Raw genomic sequence first — 11,203 nt, forward strand, 5'->3', positions numbered from 1 at the left:
CCATGTTCGTCAGTTTCAGAGGGTGGATTTCTCCGTGCTGCTTTTTACCCGGGTCTCCACGCCCTTGTGTCTTTCTTTTCTGCTTAAAGGTTGCAACCTGAGCTAGGGTCTGTTGCCCATGTTCCTCAGTTTCAGAGGGTGGATTTCTCCGTGCTGCTTTTTACCCGGGTCTCCACGCCCTTGTGTGTTTCTTTTGCTTAACGATTGCCACCTGAGCTAGCCTCTGTGGCCCATTTTCGTCAGCTTCAGAGGGTGGATTTCTCAGTGTTGCTTTTTCCCAGATCTCCACGTCCCTCAGTGTGTGTGTGTGTGAGTGTGTGTGTTTTCTTTGCAAGATTGGCACTTGAGCTAACGTGTGTTGCCAGTCTTTGTCAGTCAGAGGCTAGATTTTTCAGTATTGCTCTTTCCCAAGGTCTCCACTCCCTTGCTCTTTTCTTTCTTTCTTTCTTTCTTTCTTTCTTTCTTTCTTTCTTTCTTTCTTTCTTTCTTTCTTGGCTTAAATATTGTCACCTGAGCGAGGCTCTGTTGCCCTGCTTCCTCCGTTTCAGAGGGTACCTTTTTTCAGGGTTGCTTTTTCACCGGGTCTCCTCGCCATTGTAGTTTTGTATTTTATTTTATTTTTTTGCTTAATGATTGCCACCTGAGGTAGCCTCTGTTGCCCATTTTCGTCAGCTTCAGAGGGTGGATTTCTCAGTGTTGCTTTTTCCCCAGGTCTCCACGCCCTTGTGTTTTCCTTTTGCTTAACGATTGCCACCTGAGCTAGCCTCTGTTGCCCATCGTCGTCAGTTTCAGAGGGTACATTTCTCAGTGCTGCTTTTTCCCCAGGTCTCCACGCCCTTGTGTGTTTCTTTTGCTTAACGATTGCCACCTGAGCTAGCCTCTGTGGCCCATCTTTGTCAGTTTCAGAGGGTAGATTTCTCAGTCTTGCTCTTTCCCAAGTTCTGCACGCCCTTGTGTGTGGGTTTTTTTTTTTTTTTTTTTTTTTTGCTCAAATATTGAACCTAAGCTAGCATCTGTTGCCCTTCTTCGTCAGTTTCAGAGGGTGGATTTCTCCGTGTTGCTTTTTCCCCAGGTCTCCACGCCCTTGTGTGTTTCTTTTGCTTAACGATTGCCACCTGAGCTAGCCTCTGTGGCCCATTTTCGTCAGCTTCAGAGGGTGGATTTCTCAGTGTTGCTTTTTCCCCAGGTCTCCAAGTCCCTCAGTGTGTGTGTGTGTGAGTGTGTGTGTTTTCTTTGCAAGATTGGCACTTGAGCTAACGTGTGTTGCCAGTCTTTGTCAGTCAGAGGCTAGATTTTTCAGTATCGCTCTTTCCCAAGGTCTCCACTCCCTTGCTCTTTTCTTTCTTCCTACCTTTCTTTCTTTCTTTCTTTCTTTTTGGCTTAAATATTGTCACCTGAGCTAGGCTCTGTTGCCCTGCTTCCTCCGTTTCAGCGGGTACCTTTTTTCAGGGTTGCTTTTTCACCGGGTCTCCTCGCCATTGTAGTTTTTTTATTTTATTTTATATTTTTGCTTAATGATTGCCACCTGAGGTAGCCTCTGTGGCCCATCTTCGTCAGTTTCAGAGTGTGGATTTCTCCGTGCTGCTTTTTCCCCAGGTCTCCACGCCCTTGTGTGTTTCTTTTGCTTAACGATTGCCACCTGAGCTAGTCTCTGTTGCCCATCTTTGTCAGTTTCAGAGGGTAGATTTCTCAGTCTTGCTCTTTCCCAAGTTCTGCACGCCCTTGTGTGTGTGTGTGTGTGTGTGTTTTTTTTTTTTTTTTTTTGCTCAAATATTGAACCAAAGCTAGCATCTGTTGCCCATCTTCGGCAGTTTCAGAGGGTAGAATTCTCAGTGTTGCTTTTTCCCCAGGTCTCCACGCCCTTGTGTTTCCCTTTTGCTTAAAGATTGCCACCTGAGCTAGCCTCTGTTGCCCATCGTCGTCAGTTTCAGAGGGTACATTTCTCAGTGCTGCTTTTTCCCCAGGTCTCCACGCCCTTGTGTGTTTCTTTTGCTTAACGATTGCCACCTGAGCTAGCCTTTGTTGCGCTTCTTTCTCAGTTTCTGAGGGTGGATTTCTCCGTGTTGCTTTTTCCCCAGGTCTCCACGCACTTCCTTTTATTTTTCCTTAAAAATTGCCACCTGAGCTAGCCCGTGTTGCCCATGTTCGTCAGTTTGAGAGGGTGGATTTCTCAGTGTTGCTTTTTCCCCAGGTCTCCACGCCCTTGTGTGTTTCTTTTGCTTAACGATTGCCACCTGAGCTAGCCTCTGTGGCCCATCTTCGTCAGTTTCAGAGGGTAGATTTCTCAGTGCTGCTTTTTGCCCAGGTCTCCACGCCCCTGTGTGTTTCTTTTGCTTAACGATTGCCACCTGAGCTAGCCTCTGTTGCCCATGTTCGTCAGTTTCAGAGGGTGGATTTCTCCGTGCTGCTTTTTACCCGGGTCTCCACGCCCTTGTGTCTTTCTTTTCTGCTTAAAGGTTGCAACCTGAGCTAGGGTCTGTTGCCCATGTTCCTCAGTTTCAGAGGGTGGATTTCTCCGTGCTGCTTTTTACCCGGGTCTCCACGCCCTTGTGTGTTTCTTTTGCTTAACGATTGCCACCTGAGCTAGCCTCTGTGGCCCATTTTCGTCAGCTTCAGAGGGTGGATTTCTCAGTGTTGCTTTTTCCCCAGATCTCCACGTCCCTCAGTGTGTGTGTGTGTGAGTGTGTGTGTTTTCTTTGCAAGATTGGCACTTGAGCTAACGTGTGTTGCCAGTCTTTGTCAGTCAGAGGCTAGATTTTTCAGTATTGCTCTTTCCCAAGGTCTCCACTCCCTTGCTCTTTTCTTTCTTTCTTTCTTTCTTTCTTTCTTTCTTTCTTTCTTTCTTTCTCTTTTTGGCTTAAATATTGTCACCTGAGCGAGGCTCTGTTGCCCTGCTTCCTCCGTTTCAGAGGGTACCTTTTTTCAGGGTTGCTTTTTCACCGGGTCTCCTCGCCATTGTAGTTTTGTATTTTATTTTATTTTTTTGCTTAATGATTGCCACCTGAGGTAGCCTCTGTTGCCCATTTTCGTCAGCTTCAGAGGGTGGATTTCTCAGTGTTGCTTTTTCCCCAGGTCTCCACGCCCTTGTGTTTTCCTTTTGCTTAACGATTGCCACCTGAGCTAGCCTCTGTTGCCCATCGTCGTCAGTTTCAGAGGGTACATTTCTCAGTGCTGCTTTTTCCCCAGGTCTCCACGCCCTTGTGTGTTTCTTTTGCTTAACGATTGCCACCTGAGCTAGCCTCTGTGGCCCATCTTTGTCAGTTTCAGAGGGTAGATTTCTCAGTCTTGCTCTTTCCCAAGTTCTGCACGCCCTTGTGTGTGGGTTTTTTTTTTTTTTTTTTTTTGCTCAAATATTGAACCTAAGCTAGCATCTGTTGCCCTTCTTCGTCAGTTTCAGAGGGTGGATTTCTCCGTGTTGCTTTTTCCCCAGGTCTCCACGCCCTTGTGTGTTTCTTTTGCTTAACGATTGCCACCTGAGCTAGCCTCTGTGGCCCATTTTCGTCAGCTTCAGAGGGTGGATTTCTCAGTGTTGCTTTTTCCCCAGGTCTCCAAGTCCCTCAGTGTGTGTGTGTGTGAGTGTGTGTGTTTTCTTTGCAAGATTGGCACTTGAGCTAACGTGTGTTGCCAGTCTTTGTCAGTCAGAGGCTAGATTTTTCAGTATCGCTCTTTCCCAAGGTCTCCACTCCCTTGCTCTTTTCTTTCTTCCTACCTTTCTTTCTTTCTTTCTTTCTTTTTGGCTTAAATATTGTCACCTGAGCTAGGCTCTGTTGCCCTGCTTCCTCCGTTTCAGCGGGTACCTTTTTTCAGGGTTGCTTTTTCACCGGGTCTCCTCGCCATTGTAGTTTTTTTATTTTATTTTATATTTTTGCTTAATGATTGCCACCTGAGGTAGCCTCTGTGGCCCATCTTCGTCAGTTTCAGAGTGTGGATTTCTCCGTGCTGCTTTTTCCCCAGGTCTCCACGCCCTTGTGTGTTTCTTTTGCTTAACGATTGCCACCTGAGCTAGTCTCTGTTGCCCATCTTTGTCAGTTTCAGAGGGTAGATTTCTCAGTCTTGCTCTTTCCCAAGTTCTGCACGCCCTTGTGTGTGTGTGTGTGTGTTTTTTTTTTTTTTTTTTTTTGCTCAAATATTGAACCAAAGCTAGCATCTGTTGCCCATCTTCGGCAGTTTCAGAGGGTAGAATTCTCAGTGTTGCTTTTTCCCCAGGTCTCCACGCCCTTGTGTTTCCCTTTTGCTTAAAGATTGCCACCTGAGCTAGCCTCTGTTGCCCATCGTCGTCAGTTTCAGAGGGTACATTTCTCAGTGCTGCTTTTTCCCCAGGTCTCCACGCCCTTGTGTGTTTCTTTTGCTTAACGATTGCCACCTGAGCTAGCCTTTGTTGCGCTTCTTTCTCAGTTTCTGAGGGTGGATTTCTCCGTGTTGCTTTTTCCCCAGGTCTCCACGCACTTCCTTTTATTTTTCCTTAAAAATTGCCACCTGAGCTAGCCCGTGTTGCCCATGTTCGTCAGTTTGAGAGGGTGGATTTCTCAGTGTTGCTTTTTCCCCAGGTCTCCACGCCCTTGTGTGTTTCTTTTGCTTAACGATTGCCACCTGAGCTAGCCTCTGTGGCCCATCTTCGTCAGTTTCAGAGGGTAGATTTCTCAGTGCTGCTTTTTGCCCAGGTCTCCACGCCCCTGTGTGTTTCTTTTGCTTAACGATTGCCACCTGAGCTAGCCTCTGTTGCCCATGTTCGTCAGTTTCAGAGGGTGGATTTCTCCGTGCTGCTTTTTACCCGGGTCTCCACGCCCTTGTGTCTTTCTTTTCTGCTTAAAGGTTGCAACCTGAGCTAGGGTCTGTTGCCCATGTTCCTCAGTTTCAGAGGGTGGATTTCTCCGTGCTGCTTTTTACCCGGGTCTCCACGCCCTTGTGTGTTTCTTTTGCTTAACGATTGCCACCTGAGCTAGCCTCTGTGGCCCATTTTCGTCAGCTTCAGAGGGTGGATTTCTCAGTGTTGCTTTTTCCCCAGATCTCCACGTCCCTCAGTGTGTGTGTGTGTGAGTGTGTGTGTTTTCTTTGCAAGATTGGCACTTGAGCTAACGTGTGTTGCCAGTCTTTGTCAGTCAGAGGCTAGATTTTTCAGTATTGCTCTTTCCCAAGGTCTCCACTCCCTTGCTCTTTTCTTTCTTTCTTTCTTTCTTTCTTTCTTTCTTTCTTTCTTTCTTTCTTTCTCTTTTTGGCTTAAATATTGTCACCTGAGCGAGGCTCTGTTGCCCTGCTTCCTCCGTTTCAGAGGGTACCTTTTTTCAGGGTTGCTTTTTCACCGGGTCTCCTCGCCATTGTAGTTTTGTATTTTATTTTATTTTTTTGCTTAATGATTGCCACCTGAGGTAGCCTCTGTTGCCCATTTTCGTCAGCTTCAGAGGGTGGATTTCTCAGTGTTGCTTTTTCCCCAGGTCTCCACGCCCTTGTGTTTTCCTTTTGCTTAACGATTGCCACCTGAGCTAGCCTCTGTTGCCCATCGTCGTCAGTTTCAGAGGGTACATTTCTCAGTGCTGCTTTTTCCCCAGGTCTCCACGCCCTTGTGTGTTTCTTTTGCTTAACGATTGCCACCTGAGCTAGCCTCTGTGGCCCATCTTTGTCAGTTTCAGAGGGTAGATTTCTCAGTCTTGCTCTTTCCCAAGTTCTGCACGCCCTTGTGTGTGGGTTTTTTTTTTTTTTTTTTTTTTGCTCAAATATTGAACCTAAGCTAGCATCTGTTGCCCTTCTTCGTCAGTTTCAGAGGGTGGATTTCTCCGTGTTGCTTTTTCCCCAGGTCTCCACGCCCTTGTGTGTTTCTTTTGCTTAACGATTGCCACCTGAGCTAGCCTCTGTGGCCCATTTTCGTCAGCTTCAGAGGGTGGATTTCTCAGTGTTGCTTTTTCCCCAGGTCTCCAAGTCCCTCAGTGTGTGTGTGTGTGAGTGTGTGTGTTTTCTTTGCAAGATTGGCACTTGAGCTAACGTGTGTTGCCAGTCTTTGTCAGTCAGAGGCTAGATTTTTCAGTATCGCTCTTTCCCAAGGTCTCCACTCCCTTGCTCTTTTCTTTCTTCCTACCTTTCTTTCTTTCTTTCTTTCTTTTTGGCTTAAATATTGTCACCTGAGCTAGGCTCTGTTGCCCTGCTTCCTCCGTTTCAGCGGGTACCTTTTTTCAGGGTTGCTTTTTCACCGGGTCTCCTCGCCATTGTAGTTTTTTTATTTTATTTTATATTTTTGCTTAATGATTGCCACCTGAGGTAGCCTCTGTGGCCCATCTTCGTCAGTTTCAGAGTGTGGATTTCTCCGTGCTGCTTTTTCCCCAGGTCTCCACGCCCTTGTGTGTTTCTTTTGCTTAACGATTGCCACCTGAGCTAGTCTCTGTTGCCCATCTTTGTCAGTTTCAGAGGGTAGATTTCTCAGTCTTGCTCTTTCCCAAGTTCTGCACGCCCTTGTGTGTGTGTGTGTGTGTGTGTTTTTTTTTTTTTTTTTTGCTCAAATATTGAACCAAAGCTAGCATCTGTTGCCCATCTTCGGCAGTTTCAGAGGGTAGAATTCTCAGTGTTGCTTTTTCCCCAGGTCTCCACGCCCTTGTGTTTCCCTTTTGCTTAAAGATTGCCACCTGAGCTAGCCTCTGTTGCCCATCGTCGTCAGTTTCAGAGGGTACATTTCTCAGTGCTGCTTTTTCCCCAGGTCTCCACGCCCTTGTGTGTTTCTTTTGCTTAACGATTGCCACCTGAGCTAGCCTTTGTTGCGCTTCTTTCTCAGTTTCTGAGGGTGGATTTCTCCGTGTTGCTTTTTCCCCAGGTCTCCACGCACTTCCTTTTATTTTTCCTTAAAAATTGCCACCTGAGCTAGCCCGTGTTGCCCATGTTCGTCAGTTTGAGAGGGTGGATTTCTCAGTGTTGCTTTTTCCCCAGGTCTCCACGCCCTTGTGTGTTTCTTTTGCTTAACGATTGCCACCTGAGCTAGCCTCTGTGGCCCATCTTCGTCAGTTTCAGAGGGTAGATTTCTCAGTGCTGCTTTTTGCCCAGGTCTCCACGCCCCTGTGTGTTTCTTTTGCTTAACGATTGCCACCTGAGCTAGCCTCTGTTGCCCATGTTCGTCAGTTTCAGAGGGTGGATTTCTCCGTGCTGCTTTTTACCCGGGTCTCCACGCCCTTGTGTCTTTCTTTTCTGCTTAAAGGTTGCAACCTGAGCTAGGGTCTGTTGCCCATGTTCCTCAGTTTCAGAGGGTGGATTTCTCCGTGCTGCTTTTTACCCGGGTCTCCACGCCCTTGTGTGTTTCTTTTGCTTAACGATTGCCACCTGAGCTAGCCTCTGTGGCCCATTTTCGTCAGCTTCAGAGGGTGGATTTCTCAGTGTTGCTTTTTCCCCAGATCTCCACGTCCCTCAGTGTGTGTGTGTGTGAGTGTGTGTGTTTTCTTTGCAAGATTGGCACTTGAGCTAACGTGTGTTGCCAGTCTTTGTCAGTCAGAGGCTAGATTTTTCAGTATTGCTCTTTCCCAAGGTCTCCACTCCCTTGCTCTTTTCTTTCTTTCTTTCTTTCTTTCTTTCTTTCTTTCTTTCTTTCTTTTTGGCTTAAATATTGTCACCTGAGCTAGGCTCTGTTGCCCTGCTTCCTCCGTTTCAGCGGGTACCTTTTTTCAGGGTTGCTTTTTCACCGGGTCTCCTCGCCATTGTAGTTTTTTATTTTATTTTATTATTTTGCTTAATGATTGCCACCTGAGGTAGCCTCTGTTGCCCATTTTCGTCAGCTTCAGAGGGTGGATTTCTCAGTGTTGCTTTTTCCCCAGGTCTCCACGCCCTTGTGTTTTCCTTTTGCTTAACGATTGCCACCTGAGCTAGCCTCTGTTGCCCATGTTCATCAGTTTCAGAGGGTAGATTTCTCAGTGTTGCTTTTTCCCCAGGTCTCCACGCCCTTGTGTGTTTCTTTTGCTTAAAGATTGCCACCTGAGCTAGCCTCTGTTGCGCTTCTTTCTCAGTTTCAGAGGGTAGTTTTCTCAGTGTTGCTTTTTTCGCCAGCTCTCCACGCCCTGGTGTCTTTCTTTTCTGCTTAAAGGTTCCAACCTGAGCTAGCGTCTGTTGCCCATGTTCCTCAGTTTCAGAGGGTGGATTTCTCCGTGCTGCTTTTTACCCGGGTCTCCACGCCCTTGTGTGTTTCTTTTGCTTAACGATTGCCACCTGAGCTAGCCTCTGTTGCGCTTCTTTCTCAGTTTCTGAGGGTGGATTTCTCAGTGTTGCTTTTTCCCCAGGTCTCCACGCCCTTGTGTGTTTCTTTTGCTTAACGATTGCCGCCTGAGCTAGCCTCTGTGGCCCATTTTCGTCAGCTTCAGAGGGTGGATTTCTCAGTGTTGCTTTTTCCCCAGGTCTCCACGTCCCTCAGTGTGTGTGTGTGTGTGAGTGTGTGTGTTTTCTTTGCAAGATTGGCACTTGAGCTAACGTGTGTTGCCCATCTTTGTCAGTTTCAGAGGCTAGATTTTTCAGTATCGCTCTTTCCCAAGGTCTCCACTCCCTTGCTCTTTTCTTTGTTTCTTTGTTTCTTTGTTTCTTTCTTTTTGGCTTAAATATTGTCACCTGAGCTAGGCTCTGTTGCCCTGCTTCCTCCGTTTCAGAGGGTACCTTTTTTCAGGGTTGCTTTTTCACCGGGTCTCCTCGCCATTGTAGTTTTTTATTTTATTTATTTATTTTTTTGCTTAACGATTGCCACCTGAGCTAGCCTGTGTTGCCCATGTTCGTCAGTTTCAGAGGGTAGATTTCTCAGCGTTGCTTTTTCCCCAGGTCTCTACGCGCTTGTGTGTGTGTGTGTGTGTGTGTGTGTGTGTGTGTTCTGCTTAAAGATTGCCACCCGAGCTAGCCCCTGTTGCCCATCTTCGTCAGTTTCAGAGGGTAGATTTCTCAGTGTTGATTTTCCCCCAGTTCTCCACGCCCTCGTGCTTTTTTTTTTTTTTTTAATTTCCTTAAATGTCGGCACCTCAGCTAGCCTCTTTTTCCCATCTTCGTCCGTTTCAGCGGGTAGACTCTCCGCCTGCCTTCGACAGACCCTCTGCGCTTGAAAGCTTTCCTCCTCCCGTCATCACGGTCCTTCTCGGATGACGTGCCTGGTTTCGGTTTGACCGTCCCCGCCCGCCCTGATTTTCTAAGTCCTCCCGGGAGCCCCGGGGGCGCTCCGGCCGCTCCGGGAAGCGGCGGCCTCCCGGCCGCACCGGCTCAGCCCGGCCCGGGCCGACCCCTGGCCTCTCTGGGGGAACTCTCCCCGTCCCCTTCCCGGTGAGCGCCCGAGAAACCTTTTCCGGGTCCCCCTCCTGCGGCTGGGGCTGCGCCTTGGCGGCCGGGAGCCCGCGGGCGGACGCCCCGGGGCCGAGCTGGGCCGGGAGGCTGGGTCCGAGGGGGCGCCGGGACGGGATCTGGCGGCCCGGCGGCCCGGCTGTGCTCCCCGGCGGGCCCGCGCTCCGGCTCCGTCCCGCTGAGGCGGTCGCCGGTCGCCGGGTGCCACCTGGCGGCCGCTTTTATATCGTCTCTTTCCTCCGGAGCTCCGGCGACGCGGGCCAAGGGACGGGACTCGGCCGCGGTGACCGAGGCAGAGTCCCGGGAGGCCGGCGTCGCTGGCGGGATCTGGCCCGGTGGCGCCGGTGCGTGAGCGCGACGCCCGCTCGCCGGAGATTGGAGGTGCAGGCTACTGAGGGAGGTGGCTGTCGCCGCGCCGCCCGGTGCCGGCCGGGGTGTGGGGCCTCCCGGACGGGTCGACCAGCAGCCGCCGGTGCCCCTCCGTCCCCGGGAGGGGGTGGGGGGCCACCGCGGGGGAACGGGCGAGGGAACTCGTCCCGTGCCCGGCCGTCGTCCTGAGGGCGGCCCGGTGGTCGGGCCTTCCGCGTCGCCGATCCCCTTTCCGCGCCCCGCTCCGGAGGTGGGGGACCGGCCGGGGCCTTGCGGGGGAGGCCCGTGGAGGGCGCGACGGGCTCGGCCGCCGGGCTGGCCTTTTCCCCACTGGTCTTCCGAGTCGACCGGCTCTGGCGGTGGGGACCGGGCCCGGTCCTCGGATGCCTCCTCCTCCGTGGCAGTTTTTTGTCCAAGTCCCGCCCTGGAGAAGAGCGTGGACCGGCCCCGGGAGCCCTCGAGGGCGGGCCGGGGAGGGCGTCCCCGGCCGGGACGCGTGCCCGGGGTGGGTCCGGGCCGTCGGACCGGACTTCTCTCTCCGAGTTTCGCGGGTCGCGTCTTTGTCCGGAGGTGGGAGGGGGCCGGCTCGAGGCGTAGGTGGAGCCCCGGCTGAGGGACGGGAGCCACGGTCCCGCCCCGGGCCCGGTCGCCGGAGGCTCCTCCGTGGAATTCTTTTCTAAGTCCTGACCCGGCGACTCAGAGGGAGGGACCGACCGGTCCCGGCCCGCGCGGGCGGCCCGGGGAGGCTGTCCCCGGCTCCCCCTGCCGCCACGCTTCTGGGGTCGACCAGATGGCCCCGGGAGCTCCGGGCCTGGTGGCGATGGGGTCGTGCTTGGGGTCTGGTGGCCGTGGCCGTGATCCAGGGGTTCCCCTCGTGATCCGTGGGTGGGCCCCGTCTCCGGGCGCGGCGATTCTTGCCCCTGAATGGGTGGTTTTGTGCCGCCAGATAAGTGCTGACACGCTCTGCTCGGGTGACAGTCGCCCGAGAGCTTCCGGGTGCCTGGATGCGTGTGCGGGGAGGTCTCCGGGCTCTGGCCGAGAACCGGACGCCCGTTTCCACCCCCGCCGCTTGAGCCGCCCGCTGGGGCCTGCGCGCCGGCTCTTGTGCGTTCCAGGCGTCCCCGCGACCGTGGTGCCACCTCCGGTCTCTGGTACCCGAGGGCGGCGGGGTTAGGGGCGCGGGGTCCTCTACCACGTGCACTCCCTGCTGCCGGCACCCGGGTGCGGTCGCGACTTACCCCGTCCCGCCGGCTCCGTGCCAGTGCGTGTCAGGCGTTCTCGTCCTGGGGTCGTCGCCCGCGCTTGCTAGAGGAGGAGGGGGGCCGGTGAGGCTGAAGCAGGCTCCTCCGCTCGCTGTCCTCGCCGGCCTTCCCTTGCTCGGGGATCCCTCGCGTTATGCTGCTGATCGATGTGGTGATGCTGTGCTCTCCCGGGCCGGGCCTAAGCCGTGCCAGACGAGGGACGGACGTTCATGGCGAACGGGACCGCTCTTCTCGCTCTGCCCGCGGGCCCCCTCGCCCGTTCTCCCCCGCTGCGAGTGGCGTGTGGGAGGTGGCAG

The sequence above is a fragment of the Equus caballus genome, unplaced genomic scaffold, assembly GCF_041296265.1.
Source record: "Equus caballus isolate H_3958 breed thoroughbred unplaced genomic scaffold, TB-T2T unassigned-0002143, whole genome shotgun sequence".
NCBI classification, from domain to species: domain Eukaryota; kingdom Metazoa; phylum Chordata; class Mammalia; order Perissodactyla; family Equidae; genus Equus; species Equus caballus.